The following is a 17,615-nucleotide window of genomic DNA, read 5'->3' on the forward strand; positions in this document are numbered from 1 at the left end:
CTAATAGGAACTCTCCAAGATCTGTCCAGGCCAGGGGGAAGGAGGAGGGCAAGAAAGAAGGCGAGAGAAGACAACTAACATGGAACGTTATGGTAGGTACATAACTTCTAAATGTTAAGTTGTCAATCTCGCCTTCATTCTTGCTGGACGGGACCGCGTCCCTAGCACCTATATCCCGGGTGGCTCAATGGAACAGACTCTTGAGAACTGTGGAACCAAAACTGGCCCTATCTCTAGAGGCCAAGTCCAACTTGTAATGAGAGACAAAGGTATGAGGCGTGGCCCAAGTAGCTGCTGCACAAATGGTATCAATAGGTAGTCTATCCTGAAAAGCTGCAGAAGTGGATAGACTCCTGGTTGAATGTGCTTTTGGCTTAGAAGATAGCTGATTGCCCCTGAGAGAGTACACATAGGAAATAGTGGAAGTCAACCATCTGGATAAGGTCACTTTAGATACTGGAAGACCCATCCTGTTTTCTGCATAGGAGACAAATAATTGGTCCGATTTTCTGAATTGTTTAGTTCTATGCAAATAGTACCTGAGCTGACGATGGACATCCAAAAAATGCAGTTTCTGTTCAGCTCTGTCGGAATAGTTTGGGAAAAAGACTGGTAGGTCTATAGATTGGTTAATGTTGGTTTGAGATACGACTTTGGGAAGAAAGGAAGGGTTAGTTCTTAATGATACCCTGTCCTTATGAAAAACCAAATAAGGGGAACAGATGCAGAGAGCTTGAATCTCGGAAACCCTTCTTGCAGAAGTGACAGCCAGTAAAAATATAGTTTTCCAGGTCAATAACTTCAAAGAACATGAAGCAGATGGTTCGAAGGGAGGTAGTATCAAGGATGCCAACATTAAGTTTAGATCCCATTGCGGAGGAGGATGCTTTATAGGTGGTTTTAGGAGGAAAACTCCTCTCAGAAAGGCCTTGCATAACCTATGAGACATAATGTTATTGTCATGCAGGCCAACATGATACTTAGAAATAGCAGCCAGTTGTACTTTGACTGTAGATGACGAGGATCCTGAATGAAAAACCTCCACCGGGAAATCTAAAACCGAATGTACAGGAGCAGTAAAAGGGTCAATATTTCTGGAATTCACCCAAATAGAAAAACGTCGCCACTTGCTAGCATAAACAGTCCTAGTGGACGACTTCAAGGAAGAGACTAAAATGTCTCTGACTGAGTCCAAAATCATCGGTAGCCTGGCTAGGGTAGGAAGTGGAGCAACCAAGCAGTGAGGTTGAGAGAATGAATGGCCCGGTGCTGCTGACCCGATTGGTGGATCAAGAGATCCGGAACTGGGTCCAGATGCCAGGGCTGCACCAGAAGGTGACAATGCAGAGACGGAAACCAAATTTGTCGAGGCCAATATGGGGCGATGAGGATCAACTTGGCTCTCAAAACGGTGGCTTTCTGAATGACTTGTGGAATCAAGGGAAAAGGAGGAAAAGCGTACAGAAGTCCCCGGGGCCAATCCTGGGTTAGAGAGTCTCTCAGAGGTTGGCCTGGAAGGGGAAAGAGAGTGAAGAAATCGGGGCACTTGTTGTTTTGAGGAGTAGCAAAAAGATCGCAACAAGGAGTGCCCCACTTCAGAAAAATCTGATCCACTACAGATTGATTGAGAGACCACTCGTGAGGCATCAGAATGGATCTGCTCAGCCTGTCCGCTAATAGGTTGGACCTGCCGGGGATGTGCGTTGCTATCAGAAACCACTGAGAAGAGATCGCCCACTGCCAAAGTCTGAGAGCTTCTCGACATAACGGATAGGACCTGGTCCCACCCTGCTTGTTGATGTACCAGACTACGGACATGTTGTCCGTCTGTACTGCAATAGTCCCCGTGGGAAGAAAGTCGTTGAGGGCTTGCAACGTTAAAAGCACTGCTCTCATCTCCAGGACATTTATGTGCAGATGGTATTCTATGGGTTGCCACGTCCCGTGGACCATCCTGCCCTGATAATGCCCCCCCCACCCGATCAGAGAGGCATCCGTAGTGACTGTGGCAACTGGAGGAGGGGGAATAAAGGGTCGGCCCTGATGAAGAAGAGAGGAAGATATCCACCAGTTCAGATGAGCTCTGCACGACTGTGTTATCAAGATTTTGTGCCTCATCGGGAGACTGTGGTACGACCACTGCGTGAATAGCATCCACTGCAGAAGACGCATGTGGAAGCGAGCCAGTGGAAGAAGAACAATGGCCGCAGCCATAAGACCTAGAACCTTCAGTATAAATCTGGCTTTGATCTTGTTGCTTTGCAAAAGAAGCCGAACAAATTTTTGGATGTCCAGAATTCTTTGATCTGTTAGTCTGGCTAACATTTTGACGGTGTTTAATTCTGCGCCTATAAAGGTGATAGATTGGCAAGGCAGCAGAGAAGATTTTTCGAAGTTTACTGAAATTCCCAAACTGCTGCAAAGCTGTAGAGTGTAGTCTCTGGACTGAAGAAGCTGACACTTGGTGGTGGCGGAGAGGAGCCAGTCGTCCAAATAGGGAAACACCTGGAATCCTCGACGTCTCAGATGAGCTGTGACCACTGCCATGCATTTGGTAAACACTCTGGGGGCTGAAGTGAGGCCAAAGGGCAGGGCTCTGAATTGGTAATGACTGGTCCCTAGCCGAAAGCGGAGAAACCTTCTGGAGCGCCTGTGAATCTTTATGTGATAGTACGCATCCTGAAGGTCTATAGAGCACATCCAGTTGTCCTTGCCCAGAAAGGGCAGAATGGACTGAAGCGTGACCATCCGAATCTTGCCTTCTTGACAAATCTTTTCAGATTGCTCAGGTCTAATATTGGTCTCCAATCTCCCGTCCTTTTGGGGACCAAAAGAATCTGAGTAGACGCGGATCCTACCTGGTCTGCTGGCACAGTCTGGACGGCTCTTTTTCTAGGAGCTTTGAAACCTCCTGTTCTGCCAAATCCCTTTGACCGGGTGAGATGTCTGGAAGGGATTGTAGAGGTACGGAAACCTTCAAGGGATTTTGTAACCCTCGGATATAATCGACTGTACCCACATCTCTTGAGATAGGGATTGCCAGGCTACTGGGTACAGCGAAATCCTTCCCCGACTGCCTCCAAGGGTGGACAGTCGGGCAACACCTCAGGGATGCTGAAAGGGCTTCTCAGGAAGAGACTCCCTGTTGCCCTGGTTCTGTGGACCCCCTGCCTCTAGGGCGGCGTCATTATTGTTACCCCTCTGCCTCTGGGGGTAAACTGACCACGTGTGTCCGCATAGCTCCTTGGGCTTTACGGAACCACATCTTCCCCTTCTGACCCTTGGGGTATGGTCTAGAAGGAGTGGAAAACTGGACTCCAACGGCAGAAAGAGTTTTGCCGTCCTGCTCACACCTGGTCAAGGTATCCTTCACCTGAGGTCCGAACAAAGCCGAACCATCAAAGGGGGTATTAGTGAAGGACGCCTTAAAGGGGTCCGCAAAATTACAAAGCCGCATCCAGGCTTGGCGCCTAAGAGCAACTCCTGTGCCTGCGGCCCTGCTCGCTCCATCGGCCGCATAGGATATGAGCCGCATGGAGGAGTTAGATATGGAATTCAGGATAGCAAGCTGCGAGGCAATCTTTTCCTGAGCCCCAGCAGCAGAAGGATCCTGGACTACTTCTCCCAGTTCCTTGAGAACATCTCGTTGAAGCCTGGTGAAGTGACAAAGATAATTCAGCGAACGCATAGCAAAGGTCGCTGAAGAAAACATCCGCTTTCCATACCTGTCCATGGTCCTAGAGTCCTTATTAGGAGGATGGACAGGTACTGAAGGATCCGCCAGTTCCTTCTTAGTGGCAGCCGCCACCACCATAGCATCCACCGAGACACCCTTGGAAAGGAACTGTTTGTCCGAAGGGGCCGTAATGAATTTGGATGGTCTTCTGGGGACAGGTTCCACAGAATCTGGAGCCGCCCACGCCTTATGAGCCACTACCTGCATAAGTGGGTCGAAAGGCGGAGACACCCAGGAGGTGGAGGGTCGGGATCCAAAAGCCTCCAGGTATACCGACTCATCCTCGGAGGGGTCAATGGAGGGCCAATTCCCCCTCTGTTTGAGGAGCTCAAGGATGTCTGAAAAGGAGACATCCTCAGAGGGGGACTGTGGGGAACCCTCCGACTCATCTAAGTCGGTATCATATGTAGTAGACTCAGGGGAGTCTGTGTGTTTCCTCTTACACGTCCTCTTCCGAGGGGGTTCTCCTGCAGGATCAGGAGAAACCTCGGAAGAGGAGGAAATTCCCAGTGGGGAAACCTGGGGCGATGGATCCCTGGGCCTGTGAGCAAGAGGTTGGCAAGAGGCATCTGCAGGCACTGAAGAGGGAGGAGCTAGAGGGATGGACCGTTGACCAGGCTCAGAGGCCAGGACACTCCTCATCACCTCAAAGGCTCCCCTCCCCGGGAGGCCGGAACACACCCGCTCCGAAGAAACAGGAATGGCCGGCTCCAAAGAGAGAGAAGGCTCCGAGGCCGATGTCGGCGCCGAGCTTACCAAAGCCGAAGCCCCGAGAGGGAGAGCGGGGTCGGACAAGGGTCCGATGCCACTAGCCCCCTTGGAGCCGACAGTGAAAACTCGACGACCGGATCCCTCCAAGGAAGGTCTCAAGGAGGAGATCGGAGCCGAGGACGACGGAGCCGAAGGATGTATCGGCTCCGGCATCGAAACAGTCGCTGTCCCAAGAAGCTCCGGCTCCGAACTGCGGTGTGGAGTCGGAGGAGGAAGTTCAAGGATTGGGGCTATAGCCAAAGTCTATTGAGATGGGCTATGGAGCATTTGGGCCAGTGCCTGAGACTTCAACAGCCTGCTTACCACCTTCTCTAAATCGTGGTCAGACAGCCTGGAAGATCTCGAAGATCGGCTCCGATGGCTCCGCTCCGACAAAAGGGGAGACCCCGGAGCCGAGTGGATACTCAGTCTAGAAGGGTGACCGAGATCTCTTACGGGTCGAAGCCATCGGAGCCGAAGTCCCTTGAACTCCAGATGGAGCCGAGGATATCTCGGCTCCGATGCTGGATGAAGTGCCGGTTCCAGCCGGAGCCGACAAGGCCACAGTAGTCAGGGTATCGGTGCCGGCCGGCGCCGAACCCACTACTTGAACAGAAGATGTATCGACTCCAGCCGGAGCCGATATCGGCTCCGATGGAGCCGGAGCCACCGGAGGAGGCTTGGACACTGTAGCCTGAGCCTTCGGTGGTTTAAGAGGTTTTCCTGACCCTAATTTAGGAGGAGAACCTTCTGGCTTAAGTAAGCCTCGGAGGATGAGTTTATTCCTCCTTTCCTGCAGGACTCTTTGGCTAAAAGCATGACACAACACACAGGAGTCCTGCAGGTGCAAAGGCCCCAGGCAATAAACACAAGAAGTGTGACCGTCTGTCAGAGACATTTTCTGACAGCACTGGTCACACTTCTTGAAGCCTGAGACCTTGCCTTCCTTTGACATCCTAGGAGGATGGAAACACAAACAATCCCAACAAACACACAAATTAATCCCTTACACAAACACACAGGAAGGGACTAACCAATGGGGATTTAGGCCTGACTAAAAAACTTTAGAATAAAGATTATAAAAAGTTTGAAAACAAGGGAATAGGGTGGGCTGTAACTAACTACAGACTAGACTGACACTAAAAGGGAAATTAAAACCCCTAACTACACTTTTCTTATTTCACAAAGAAAAAACTTACCTCAGCTGGCAAAGGAGACCTCTTTCGCTAAGCGGCAAACGAGATCTGAGGTAGTTCCGCCTTGCATCATGGGATATAGGGTTGCCTCGAGCTGGTAAAAGGAGTTTTCGAGCTAAAGCAAGTGCCGAGTCGGAGCCGAGGATCGGCTCCGAACCCATCCAGCAAGAATGAAGGCGAGATTGACAACTTAACATTTTCCTGTTTCCTATCCATAGATCCAAGTTGTGCTTGAATATGGACAGAGGTGAACTTTGTTTTATGTGGATGGGGAGTCCATTCCAGAGAGTGGAATCCTCTGAGAGATATACCCGTCCCTCCAAACCATTCTGCTGGTGTTGCAGAACAGGAGTATTTGTGATGCTAATTGACTTGCTGATGTGCAGTAAATCCGTCAGTATTGGATCAGAGGATGTCTTGTATGCCAGACACAGCTCACCACTTAGCACTCTGTAGGATACCAAGTATAATGACAGGGCTTTGAGTCTGCTTGTGTAGGTCATGTTATTTAGGCCTTGTCTTTTTATCATCTTGTGAGTATGATGTGTATAAGCCACAGATTTAGCACGGATAGGTAAAGGAGGTTGTTGGACAGGTTTTGACCTTCTTAGCAGGTAGTCTGTAAAAAAAAGATAGTTACTACAGAGTGATGGAATAACTGGAAGGTCTTCTTCCTGTTGCTGCTCCTTAATCTTTCTGATTTCCTGAAAGGACATCAAACAGTGCAAAGCTGGACCACAAAGCTAAAAAACTTGTTTGAACAACATCAGGAATATGGGCCTTGATATGTCCAGGTGCATCTTCTGACAATAAGGGTCTATATTAGAGCAATGAACATTCAAAATATCGAACCCTATCAATGGAAAATTCAAAACATTGAACATTCAGAACAGCAAATTTTTTCCTAGGGAAAAGATTTGCTGTTCCAAAACACATACACACAACACAAGCACATGAAACAAACAGCAATCCATGCACATACACCTAAACTCTTACACCTAACCCTACACTAAACTATACATACACCACTAACTATCCATTTACATTAACCCAAACCCTAACCCTAAGGTCTGTCACTATCGTCACCTCACTCGCACCCTTACCCTAACTCACCTACCCCACCCTAACCCTCACATCCACACAATCGCACACTTACCTGACCCGTGCCCTAACCCTAACTCACCTACCCACACTAACCCTCACATCCATACAATCGCACACTTAACTGAACCCGACCCATAACTTTCCACCAGAGTGCTGAAAATACCAAAGCAACAGAAACGGACAACCAAATTCTTTCCCTAGGAAAAAATTTGTTTTTCTGTTTCTTCAATATTTTCAGCCTCACTGAAAATGGGTCGATATTAGAACACTTGACATTTTGAATGCTTGGTGTTCTAATATAGACCCGACAATAAGCATGCATGCCTGTACATAAAACTGCCTATCACAGTTGTTCTTGTACCAGCATACTAAATTATGGGATAATTTAATGTCTGAAGGTCCACAGATTCAGAATTTCTGAAACATCATGAAACAGTGACAAAATTGTATTTTGCTAAAATAATACATGAGACAGATAATTATAGGGTCTGACTGCCTGACTACCAGTTTGCTAAAACTATAAAGTTTTTTACCATACCTCTCAAATAACACCCTTCTTTCTCTTCAGAAGAGGAGTTCCTGGAGAAAGGTACAGATGATATACTTGGAACAAGAGAATGAAACAGGAATAGGTTTTCTAGCAGAGTTAGATTTCAGGAAGATGTAAAGATAAGCATTATTCTTATAAAACGTATTTAACTCATTAAACATTGGGACACCTCTAGGCATTTCTCTAGTCTTGTTACATCTTACTGATGCTCCTAGGTGTCTAATAGTGCTTGTTTATATGTACTTTAGTAATTCCAAAACTATACTATATACAAGATACGGAAAGATTTAAACTTAAAGCTTCTATAATTAGAAATACAACTGGGCTGATACTTGACTTCCGTCTAGTACATCTAAATGAATATTAATTGTTGTTCATATACGTTTTCTGTCTATTGGCATCATTTTCACATTTCTCTAATATCTCAACAACTAAGTGACACAAACAAAAATTCGTAGCATCATATGAAAGCTCCCAACTGGGTGAATACATTGCTGTTGACAGTATGTGTGTAACTTAAGTAGTTGAGATATTGTAAGATGTTTACACAATATTACAAACTTAATAGTTATTGTGTTTACCGTGACTTATACAATCCAGTTTAAGACCTAGAATCTAAAAAATACTACCACTATAAAATAATTAGTGCTGAAGAGTTTGCCCTTTGCATTTCTCTTGTAACCCTCATAGCTGTAGAAATACGAATATTTGTTTGAAATGTGAGGACATAGGTTGATTGTATCAAAAAGCTCAGGATGCAGCCACTAAAATTTAGAGTAAAGACATCCAGATCTTTATTGGAGTGAATGAGTTAAAAGATCAAAAGACATATGTGCAGATGGCTGAGACTTGTGATATATAAAACTTTCCTTCCATGTATCCTTAAAAATATTTTAAATAAAGGAGAAATTCCCTCTAAACATTCTGATGTCTTCACCACATGAAACAGTCTCCTCTTTGGAGATGGCATCTTTGCCAGGAGCCATATAGTATTTTCTTGATTTCATTGAAATTAATATCTTGAGATGAATAACCAAAAGTGTGCAAAGAGGAACATTCATTGTCTGAAAGTGCTTTGTGAGGAGAAATGTGTATAAAGCAAGTTCTTATTCTTTGGAAAAAGAGATTAATCAAAGAGGTCAGGGTCATTTTCTTACCCAAGTCTTATTGACAAATAGTATTAACTAATATATTTTAGCATCTAAAACCTATATTACCACATTTCAACCCTACTTATATCTTCTCCGCTCCTTTTTTTCCTCCCTTTTGTCACAATATTTTCTCTCTATTTCCCAAAAAAAAACTCTACCACCTATCATCATCTTCTGAACTATGAGTTCACCTTCAAAGGTGCTTCTTATATGAGGTTGTTGGTTAAATCTTCAGTGGTAGACATAGTATAGTATAAACCTATGAATATAAATATAGGCATAGATAGTCTTTCTAAATGCCTACCCATGTCTGTCACAGAAAGAAACCAACATTGGTGTAAAAGTTTTGTCTAATGAAACTAATACTATTTCCTCTACCAGTTTTTTTTTTTTTTTGTACACACTGTAGGAGAGGGAACGGAAACTGGGGCCCTGTTATTTTAGCATGTGAATGTGTGGTAGGCAGTGTTTTCACAACAACTAAGTCTTTGGGTTTAGCAACCTCTTCAACTTCCCAAGTTATCTTTGGAGTATTTACCGTTTGGGCCTGATGCCAACACCAATGGATCTCTTCTAACTTGCATTTGATAAGATGGCAGAGGCTTAATAGCAAACAAGCAAATGACATCATATCCCTGCCTTTGGGAATAATAAAAATTACTAAAATGTAACTGAAGAAAGGTTCTCTAGTTTCAGTGTCTGACAGTGGTTGTCTTCCTCTCTAGAAATTTTGCCATTTTCTGGAGGATTTTTTTTTTACTTTCTCTTTGTCATCCATGCAATATATTTTTCTTTGACTTCTTTTCCAGCGAATTAAGTCTTTTTCTAATTTGAAAGGAAACTAAGCCTTTCTACCTTCTTAATTTTGAAGCCTTTTTAACTGTGATGCAGTGGTCCAAATTTTCTAACAATATTCTCAAGACCTAAACAGGAGAGATAGTATGAATTGAAATCTGTTGGTGTTATTTTACTACCACCTTCATATTTGTAAACCAACTTACTTGCCATCAGTAAACACTTGAAACAATAATGAAAATGGTAAAACTGTACATCAGAAAAAGTCAAAAAATAGCCACATGAAAAATAAAGTAAATAATCTGGACAGAGATATTGTAAACTTTCTTATGGTTTGATGAAAGATTTAAAATGAGATGAAAAATATTTGAAACACTGAGAAGAACTGGACAACATGAATTAACAAAGGATACGTAACTAAACTTCATTCCACCATACACCAGTGTCTAGGCAGTGTGAGACCCATATTGCTTCCTTACAGGAAAAATGCCACTACCTTTTTAATTTCTAGCCAGGAGAAAAAAAAACATGAATGTTGACAAAGTAAAATGTTATGACTTTATGGTGTCTCTTCCTAAAGGAAAGAAATGAATTCATCTCCAACTGCTGCAGCACTTTAAAGACAGCAACCTATTCTCCAAAGAAAGTGGCTTTAGGCCACACACTAGAATGTATATTGTGAGATTCTGCTTGATCTTAAAGATTCTCTACATTCTGACATTAATTGGATATATAGTTTAAGTACCTTACTTTTTAATTTATCTAAGGCATTTGAGACTGCCAGATGCAACCCCTTATTGAACTTGCTGGGTTCTCCTGAGTTTTTCCTCAGTACTATCCACAATGGTTTTCCAGCTGTCTAGGAAACAGGATACAAGAAGTAAGATAGCAGGATTCTGTATCTTTCCCCTTTCCAGTTTGTTTAGTTCCTTGTCCCTTAACTTTTACTGGTTTTGCTAATCAGATGAAGGAACACTGTTTTTAAACCAAATTACCACTGACCTTAATTTGCTCTGCCAAATGAAAAGCTGGTGTTGAAGGCTACCAATAAAGCATCTCTGATGGAATTAAAAACTGGTTAAATATTTAAACACTCTCAAAATATACTGCATTCTTTTTGGTTCTGATAGATCTTCTCCTTCTAATGATACAGTTTTCGGGATATTTTCTGGTGGAGCTGATACTGAGCTCTTGGATGCTATTAATTTCTTAGGCGTCCTGCTACATAAGGAACTAAAATCTGATCATCATATCAAAGTCTGCATTCTCTGAAACTCACCAAATGCTAGGTATGCCATACCAAGGAAGGTTTTCTTTTACACTGCACAGTTTTAACAGCAGTACTCTTCTTCTTACCTGCCCTCTTATATTAGGCCTGCATTCCCACAGTCTGCATGTTATTGCTGCCACAGTCTGAAGCATATACCCTTTGTGCTTCAGGTCTCCCATCTCAGGCTCATTCATTTGAATCACTAAAACCAGCCCAGAATTTCACTGACGTTGACTCATCTTTCACACTTTCCTAGTTGGCCTGTTTTAAGGAAAATTCTACAGGACCAAAGCCCATTTTGGTCTTCTAGGTTGTCAGACTTTACTCTTAGGAAATTTCCATCTGGCGAAAATAGATATGGTGAATCTATATTTTCTATGGATGTAGAAAATCCATGGAATAAGTCCCCATAAAGTTAAGACAGCCTCCTAATAGGAATATTTTGAAATTAGTCAATAAGTGTCGCTTTGCAACAAGAACTGCCTCAGTTGTCCCAGCTGAACTACATGACATAGTAAATGCTCATATTAATCTTCTAATTACACATCGTTATGATCTAGTATATTGAGTTTCAAACATCAAAACTACATAAAGCCATTGACCTTACTGAAAGACAGCTTATTGAACATGCCCACTGTTTCACTAGTGTACACTTTATTGATATTTAGAAAACAGTTTTGATATGTTTAATGAGGAGAGCCCATCACAATCCCCTTGTAGATCTTGGAGTCTACCATGCCCTGTTACTTTTATTTGCCAACTCTGAGATTTTGCAATCATGGAGAAAGGGAAACATTCCCAAAAGTTCCATGTGTGATTGTTCACTCTCATATCACTGTATTACATTATACATATGGGAAACTCAATGAGAAGAAATCAACTGACAAGCTATCCTGTAAACAGATGGACTGTTCATAAAATTCTCATACAACCTTTTCATTCAGTTCTTTTACTGCTCACTTTTCTTGTATTCCTGACCTTCCTCTGCACTTTATTTCTCTTCGTCCCTTTTCCATGACTGTCCAGTCATTTTTCTTGATTTTGACAATTCTGCCCCCTTGTATTTGCCTCCCCCTCTCTTTTTTGTTCACGTCCCTTTCCTGCGTCTGTGATTCCTTCCCTCCTCCTGCTGTTGACATGATTCATCTAATGAAGAGCGACTCCCCTTCTACTTCATTTTATCTGAATTTACAGTACTTCATTATAATGTTTGCTGGCAAAACATGTTCTCTGTTTACACAGTAGAACATGTCTTCCAGTTAATTTTAATTTAAAGACTAATTATATTGCTGAGAACTATTTTTATAATGTTTGAAATGTATCTCTAAGTGGTCCTTCTGTGTGCTGAAGTTTTATTTTCAAACTGCTTGAAATGTATTTCTGAATGCCTTTGTTATACACTGGAGCTTTCCTTTCCAGACCACACCTTGGAAGATACCAACATTTATGCTGTCACTGAGACATGGTTTAAGGCTTCAGGGAGCACCCCAGCTATACCAGGTTACATTTCTTTCCACACATTCAGACCACAAACTGATTGAAGGTTGCTTTAACAGGTCTCAGTTTGGAGCTTTTTAAGTGGTTAATTTGTTTAATTCAGTTTGCTCTCGTTTGCTACATGATCATCACATTTGTGTGGGTTTGTGCTTGGGTTAGCAAAGCTCCACAGAGTCTGGTGACCAGCTACTGTTCTGCTGTATTTATCTGATCAATCCAAGCCATCTGCTGATCTCTGCAAAACTTAAATCAAATTTTTCACTGCATATTGCACTTCTGAACTGCATTTTTACCATATCACTGCATATTTGAACTTTTTTTTCTGAAATAATTGCACTTTGTCTCACTAGAAATAACTATAATATGCACCCCCCTTAGCAACAACTAGACTAAAAAACTTCTCCAAGGCCAATTACAACCTCTTATGTGAGAGCTTAAATAGCTTCATAACCCCTCCCCCCACTGACTGAAAAGACACCTATGTTGAATCATACACCGATGCTTTATATGAGTGCTTGTACAGTTGTATTGACTCTGCCATAACTGATAGAACCAAAGCAAGATCTTCAAAGAAAAAGAAACCTGCCTGGTGGACAACTGCCATTAATAGGCTATACAATAGCAGAAAGACATTGCTGTCTAAGAGTGGGAAGAAATGGTCCTCAAAACTGGAAACATTCCCTTCTCAACTTAAACACGCAAATAAGACTCCTAGTGATGTCCTCCAAAGCTAACTATGAATCCAAATTAGTATCTCTAACTAAGGATAACCACAAGGTGTTCTTTAGTTACACCCGTAACTTTAAAGGTAAGGCCCAGATTTGCACTGAATATATAGTTAATGGTAGTACATATACAGAACATGTGGATATAGCAAACCTGCTGGCTGACAGGTTCAGTAAAAACTTCACTCTCCTGTCCCCAGCATATATACCCCAAAGCATTCCTAGCACCTGTCTCCCACCTAGCATCTCTGAGGAGCAGGTCTTAAACGCCCTCTCCAAGGCCAAAAATTCAGCCTCTATGGGACCATACAATATCCCGGGCTGTGTTCTACATGGGTTAAAACAGGAATTAGCATCACCATTGGGCATGCTTTTCAACCACAGCCTAAGCACTGGCTTCATCCCAGCACAATGGAAAACAGCTACCATCATCCCTTTGCATAAAGGGGGGTGCATCCACGGACCCCACAAATTATAGACCCATTAGCCTGACTAGCCCTATTTGCAAAGGCCTTGGAATGAATCATCATGGACTTTATTAACAAAGATATAGGAAATTGCTAAACACTCTGCCCCACCCAGTTTGGCTTTGTCAATGGGAGATCATGCCTGTTAAACTTGGTGGACTTCTTTGAGACAGTCACCAAAGTCCTAGATGAGGACAAATCTGTGCATAAGGCCTATCTAGACTTAGCCAAGGCCTCTGATGCAATCCCTCACTCAGGCATCATTGATAAACTCACCCAGCTGGGTATCAACCCATACATTGTAAGGTGGGTTGCAATGTGACTCACTGATAGAATTCATATAGTCAAAATAGGGGACTCCGTCTCCTCCAGCAGACCTGTAACAAGTGGTGTTCTACAGGGATCAGTTCTGGGACCTGTACTGTTCAGAATCTACTTCTGTGAAGCACATGCTAAAACTAAAGGACTGTGGCTGACAAAGTTTGCTGATGATTGCAAACTGGGAGTGATCATTGAAACTTTAACAATGTCAACATCCTGCAAGTAGGTTTTGTGCAGACTAATGACTGGTGCCAAAGTCATGGTCTTAAACTTAATGCAGAAAAATGCATTATCATCATTATCATGTTCCTGCAAACTACCACATCAACAGCAATACCCTAAATACACAGTCAGTGGTGAGAGATCTGGGCACACAGGTTGACAGCAACCTTAACTTTGATCACCATGTCTCCACAGTGGTAAGAAGGGCATTTTATATTGCTCATCTCATAAGTAAAGGCATTGCCTCCAAAAAAAAAAGAGGTTATAACCCCTCTGTGCTCTTCCCTTATCAGGCCAATAACAGAGTACATTGATTCCTTTGGGATGTTTCTTTCCAAACACCTGCAGCAATTGGAGAGACCACAAAGACTCCTTACAAAGAAAATTCATGGTCTTCAAGATCTGTCTTATGTGGAGAGACTGAAATTATTGTCACTTTTCTCTGTGTCATATAGACTGCACAGAGGTTTGTCTCAAAGAGGTTGCCCCACATTTGGAACAAGCTTTCTAGTCATGTTAAACAAAGCCCTTCAATGACCCTATTTAAGTGTAATTTAGACGATTGAATGGGTAACCGGAAATTCACCCTGGGGTTCCACCTGTGTCCCTCCTGGACAGGGGCAATAGGTGCTGATTTTAGTGTCTTCTTGAACAAGACATGCTTGGGAACATGGGTTGAACTTGGCTAGGCTTTTAAGGGCCCTAGGGGCCATTAGCCAAGTAACCTGCTATGATCCTATGATTAAGTGGTCCAAACAGAGCAAGTGTTAACTTCTCTAACACACAATTAAGATCTCAAGAAGGGGGAACAGGTTTTCTTTGAGACCTCTTACGCAAAATCCCTTTCAAGAATATTTTGACATGAGACTGTATTGAAAGAGGAGAATCCATGGGCAGGCATGCTGAAATGGTGAATAAATGAGGAATAAAAAAGGTCATAGGATGTAACTAACATGAATATTGTAGAACCAGAGAGGAACTAGGCATGAATAGGTACTGGTAATGTTGGCACCAACTAGAAAAAAATTTATTTTTGCTAATATATACTTTTCTAGTAGCAGGCTTTTTTGCCTCCATTAGTATCTACTGCACATCCTCAGTAATTAAGACTCTTTCATCCAGGCAGTCAATTGAAGTTGATTGATGTTGGGGTGTAGCAAACACCCCTGTTCTTGTGTGAGTAGATCTAATCTGTAAGGCAGCTTGTGGTAATTGCCCCTGGATATTTCCAGATGAAGAAAAGATGACAGCTGCCTGGGCCAGAAGGGAGTCACCACAATGATCTTGGAGGACTCTCTCTGAATCTTCAGAAGTACTCTGGATACTAGTGGAATGGGAGGGAAAGCATACAGAAACACTCCTGTCCAAGGAAAGGAAAATCCATCTGTCTTCCAGGAGTTCTTATATGGATTTCTGGAACAGAATATTGCCAGTTGGTTCTTCAGAGAGGAGGCAATGAGCTCCACTTGACAAGCTCCCCACAGATGGATCAAATCTTGGAAGACTGCAGCTCTAGTTTCCATTTATGAGGGTTGGTTGTTGCCCTACTCAGCTTGTGTGCTACACAATTTTGCTCTGATGGAATGTAGGATGCCTGTAGAATAAGATTGTGACGTGAAGCTATATCACAGGCTAACATGGCAAGTCTGCAAAGGGAGTATGGCTTGGTTCTCCCTTGCTTGTTGATGTATCACGTGACTGTCATATTGTCTGTAACCACTTGAAGAGGTCCCAGGGACCAAAGATGAATCAGAGAGTTGAATGCCTTGATTAGGTCAAGCATCTTCTTGATATTTATGTGCTTGCATCTATCCTTGGTGTCCCACATGCCCTACACTTTTATCCCTCCTGAAACCACTCCCCAAGCAAAGTCTGAAGCATCTGTAGTGATTGATGGCTTTGGAGCAGGAAGGGAATAGGAAACTTGGATTTAAAGCTATGTGTTGCCTCCACCAAAAGATTTCTATTCTGACAAACCCTAGCACTGGGATTTGCAAAGATAAATGGCGTTGATGCTGAGACCAAAGAGATTTCAGATACCACCGTGTCTTCCTCATGTGGAGTCTTGCCAGATGTAACATGAGAATCATAGATACCATGAGACCCAAAATCCACAGGAATTCCCCTGCTGTGACCGAAGTCTAACTGGAAAACCTTAGACATATATCTGGATAATGATCTATTTTTTCCTGTGGAAGAAATGCTCTTTGATCTGTGGTATTCGCTTGACATCCCAGGAACACAATCCTGTGTGAAGGAGTCAAGAAAGACTTTTGTATGTTCTCTTGGAATCCTAGCTTGTGTAAGAGATATTTTACCCAAGGCAGAGAGATTCTAGACACTTTGGAAAATACTCCGCAGAAATAAGCAAGTCATCTAAAAATGGAAAAAAATGTGGATACCTCTTAACCTGCAATGAGCTGTAAATGGAGCTACACACTTTGTGAGCACTCTTGGTGCAGTGGATAGTCCAAAGGATAAGGCAGAGAACTGATAATGTGATGCAGGCACACAAAGCCTTAAGAAACATCTGAAGTATTTTTAAATATAGATGTGATGATAAGCATCTTTTAAGTCTAGTGTTACCAGGAAACTTGAAAGACGAAGAAGAGGTAACAGACTGTGAGGTGACATCATTTTGAAACTGGGCACTATCACAAACAGGTTTAGGAAAGAAAGATCCAGAACTGGTCTTCAAACATTTTCTTTATTTGGCACTAGGAACGTCCTTGAATAAAAAGTCTTCCCCACCTGGGAAGGAGGAACTGGTTTTATCATTCCTTGGGGCAACATGTGATGAAGAGCAGTTGGAAATAAAATAGTCTGATCTTCAGAATGAGGAATGACCCTCCTGAAAAGGAAGAATTTCCTTCCACTGCCATCAGTAACCTTGATGACTGATTTTCAGAACTCATTTGTCTGAAACAATCTGTCGACAAAGAGAAAATGGAGATTCAGACTTTCTTTAAGAAAAAATGGGCCAGGGTGTGAGATTGTCACAGATTCTCCTGAATAGTCATTCTGACTTGTTGGAAAGTCATGGTTTTGGGAGGGGGTGTGATTTCTTTTTGCAACCCCTTGCCATTTGTTAATAAATATCTGTTTACTTAAATTTAGTTGAGACTGTTTATTCTGTTTTTGCCAGAATTGGATGAAGATATAAAAATATCGCCTGGACAATTTGGAAAAGGAGGGTTGACAAACCTTAGATATTCCCTAGATCAGGTTTGGGAATATTGTATAAAAATGTAAAAGACTGAGGACCTTTATTCATCCTGTATGCCATTGTAGGGGCAGCTTAGTGACTGTCATGACCACACACACACACACACACACACACACACACACACACACACACACACACACACACACACACACGCACCCACACACACGCACCCACACACAGATACACACACGCACCCACACACAGATACACACACGCACCCACACACAGATACACACACACACACACACACACACACACACACACACACACACACACACACACACACACACACACACACACACAGATACACACACACACACACACACACACACACACACACACACACACACACACACACACACACACACACACACACACACACACACACACACACACCTTGATAGCAGACAGAACAGAATTGGTATAGGTTCTGGAAAGTCCTTCTGTAATGACTCAATAGTATTTTCTGAGGGACTGAGAAACATCAGTGTTTTTCCACTAAAAACCTTGGCACATTCTAATAATTTCAGAGAAGGAGAACCCCCACAGGGAGAATCAAAAACTGAGCTCTCTTCTAAGTCTGAATCAGAAATCTGAGTTGAAAA

At 42.8% G+C, this 17,615-nt stretch overlaps 1 protein-coding gene across 1 annotated transcript in view; it reads right to left on the reverse strand.

Annotated features, from left to right (window-relative positions):
* DLGAP3 (DLG associated protein 3) overlaps positions 1-17,615 on the reverse strand; it is a 2,055,905-nt gene that overhangs the window by 948,342 nt on the left and 1,089,948 nt on the right. The window lies entirely within an intron of this gene.

This window comes from Protopterus annectens, chromosome 1.part2 (assembly GCF_019279795.1).
Source record: "Protopterus annectens isolate FY-2018-M chromosome 1.part2, PAN1.0, whole genome shotgun sequence".
NCBI lineage: Eukaryota > Metazoa > Chordata > Ceratodontiformes > Protopteridae > Protopterus > Protopterus annectens.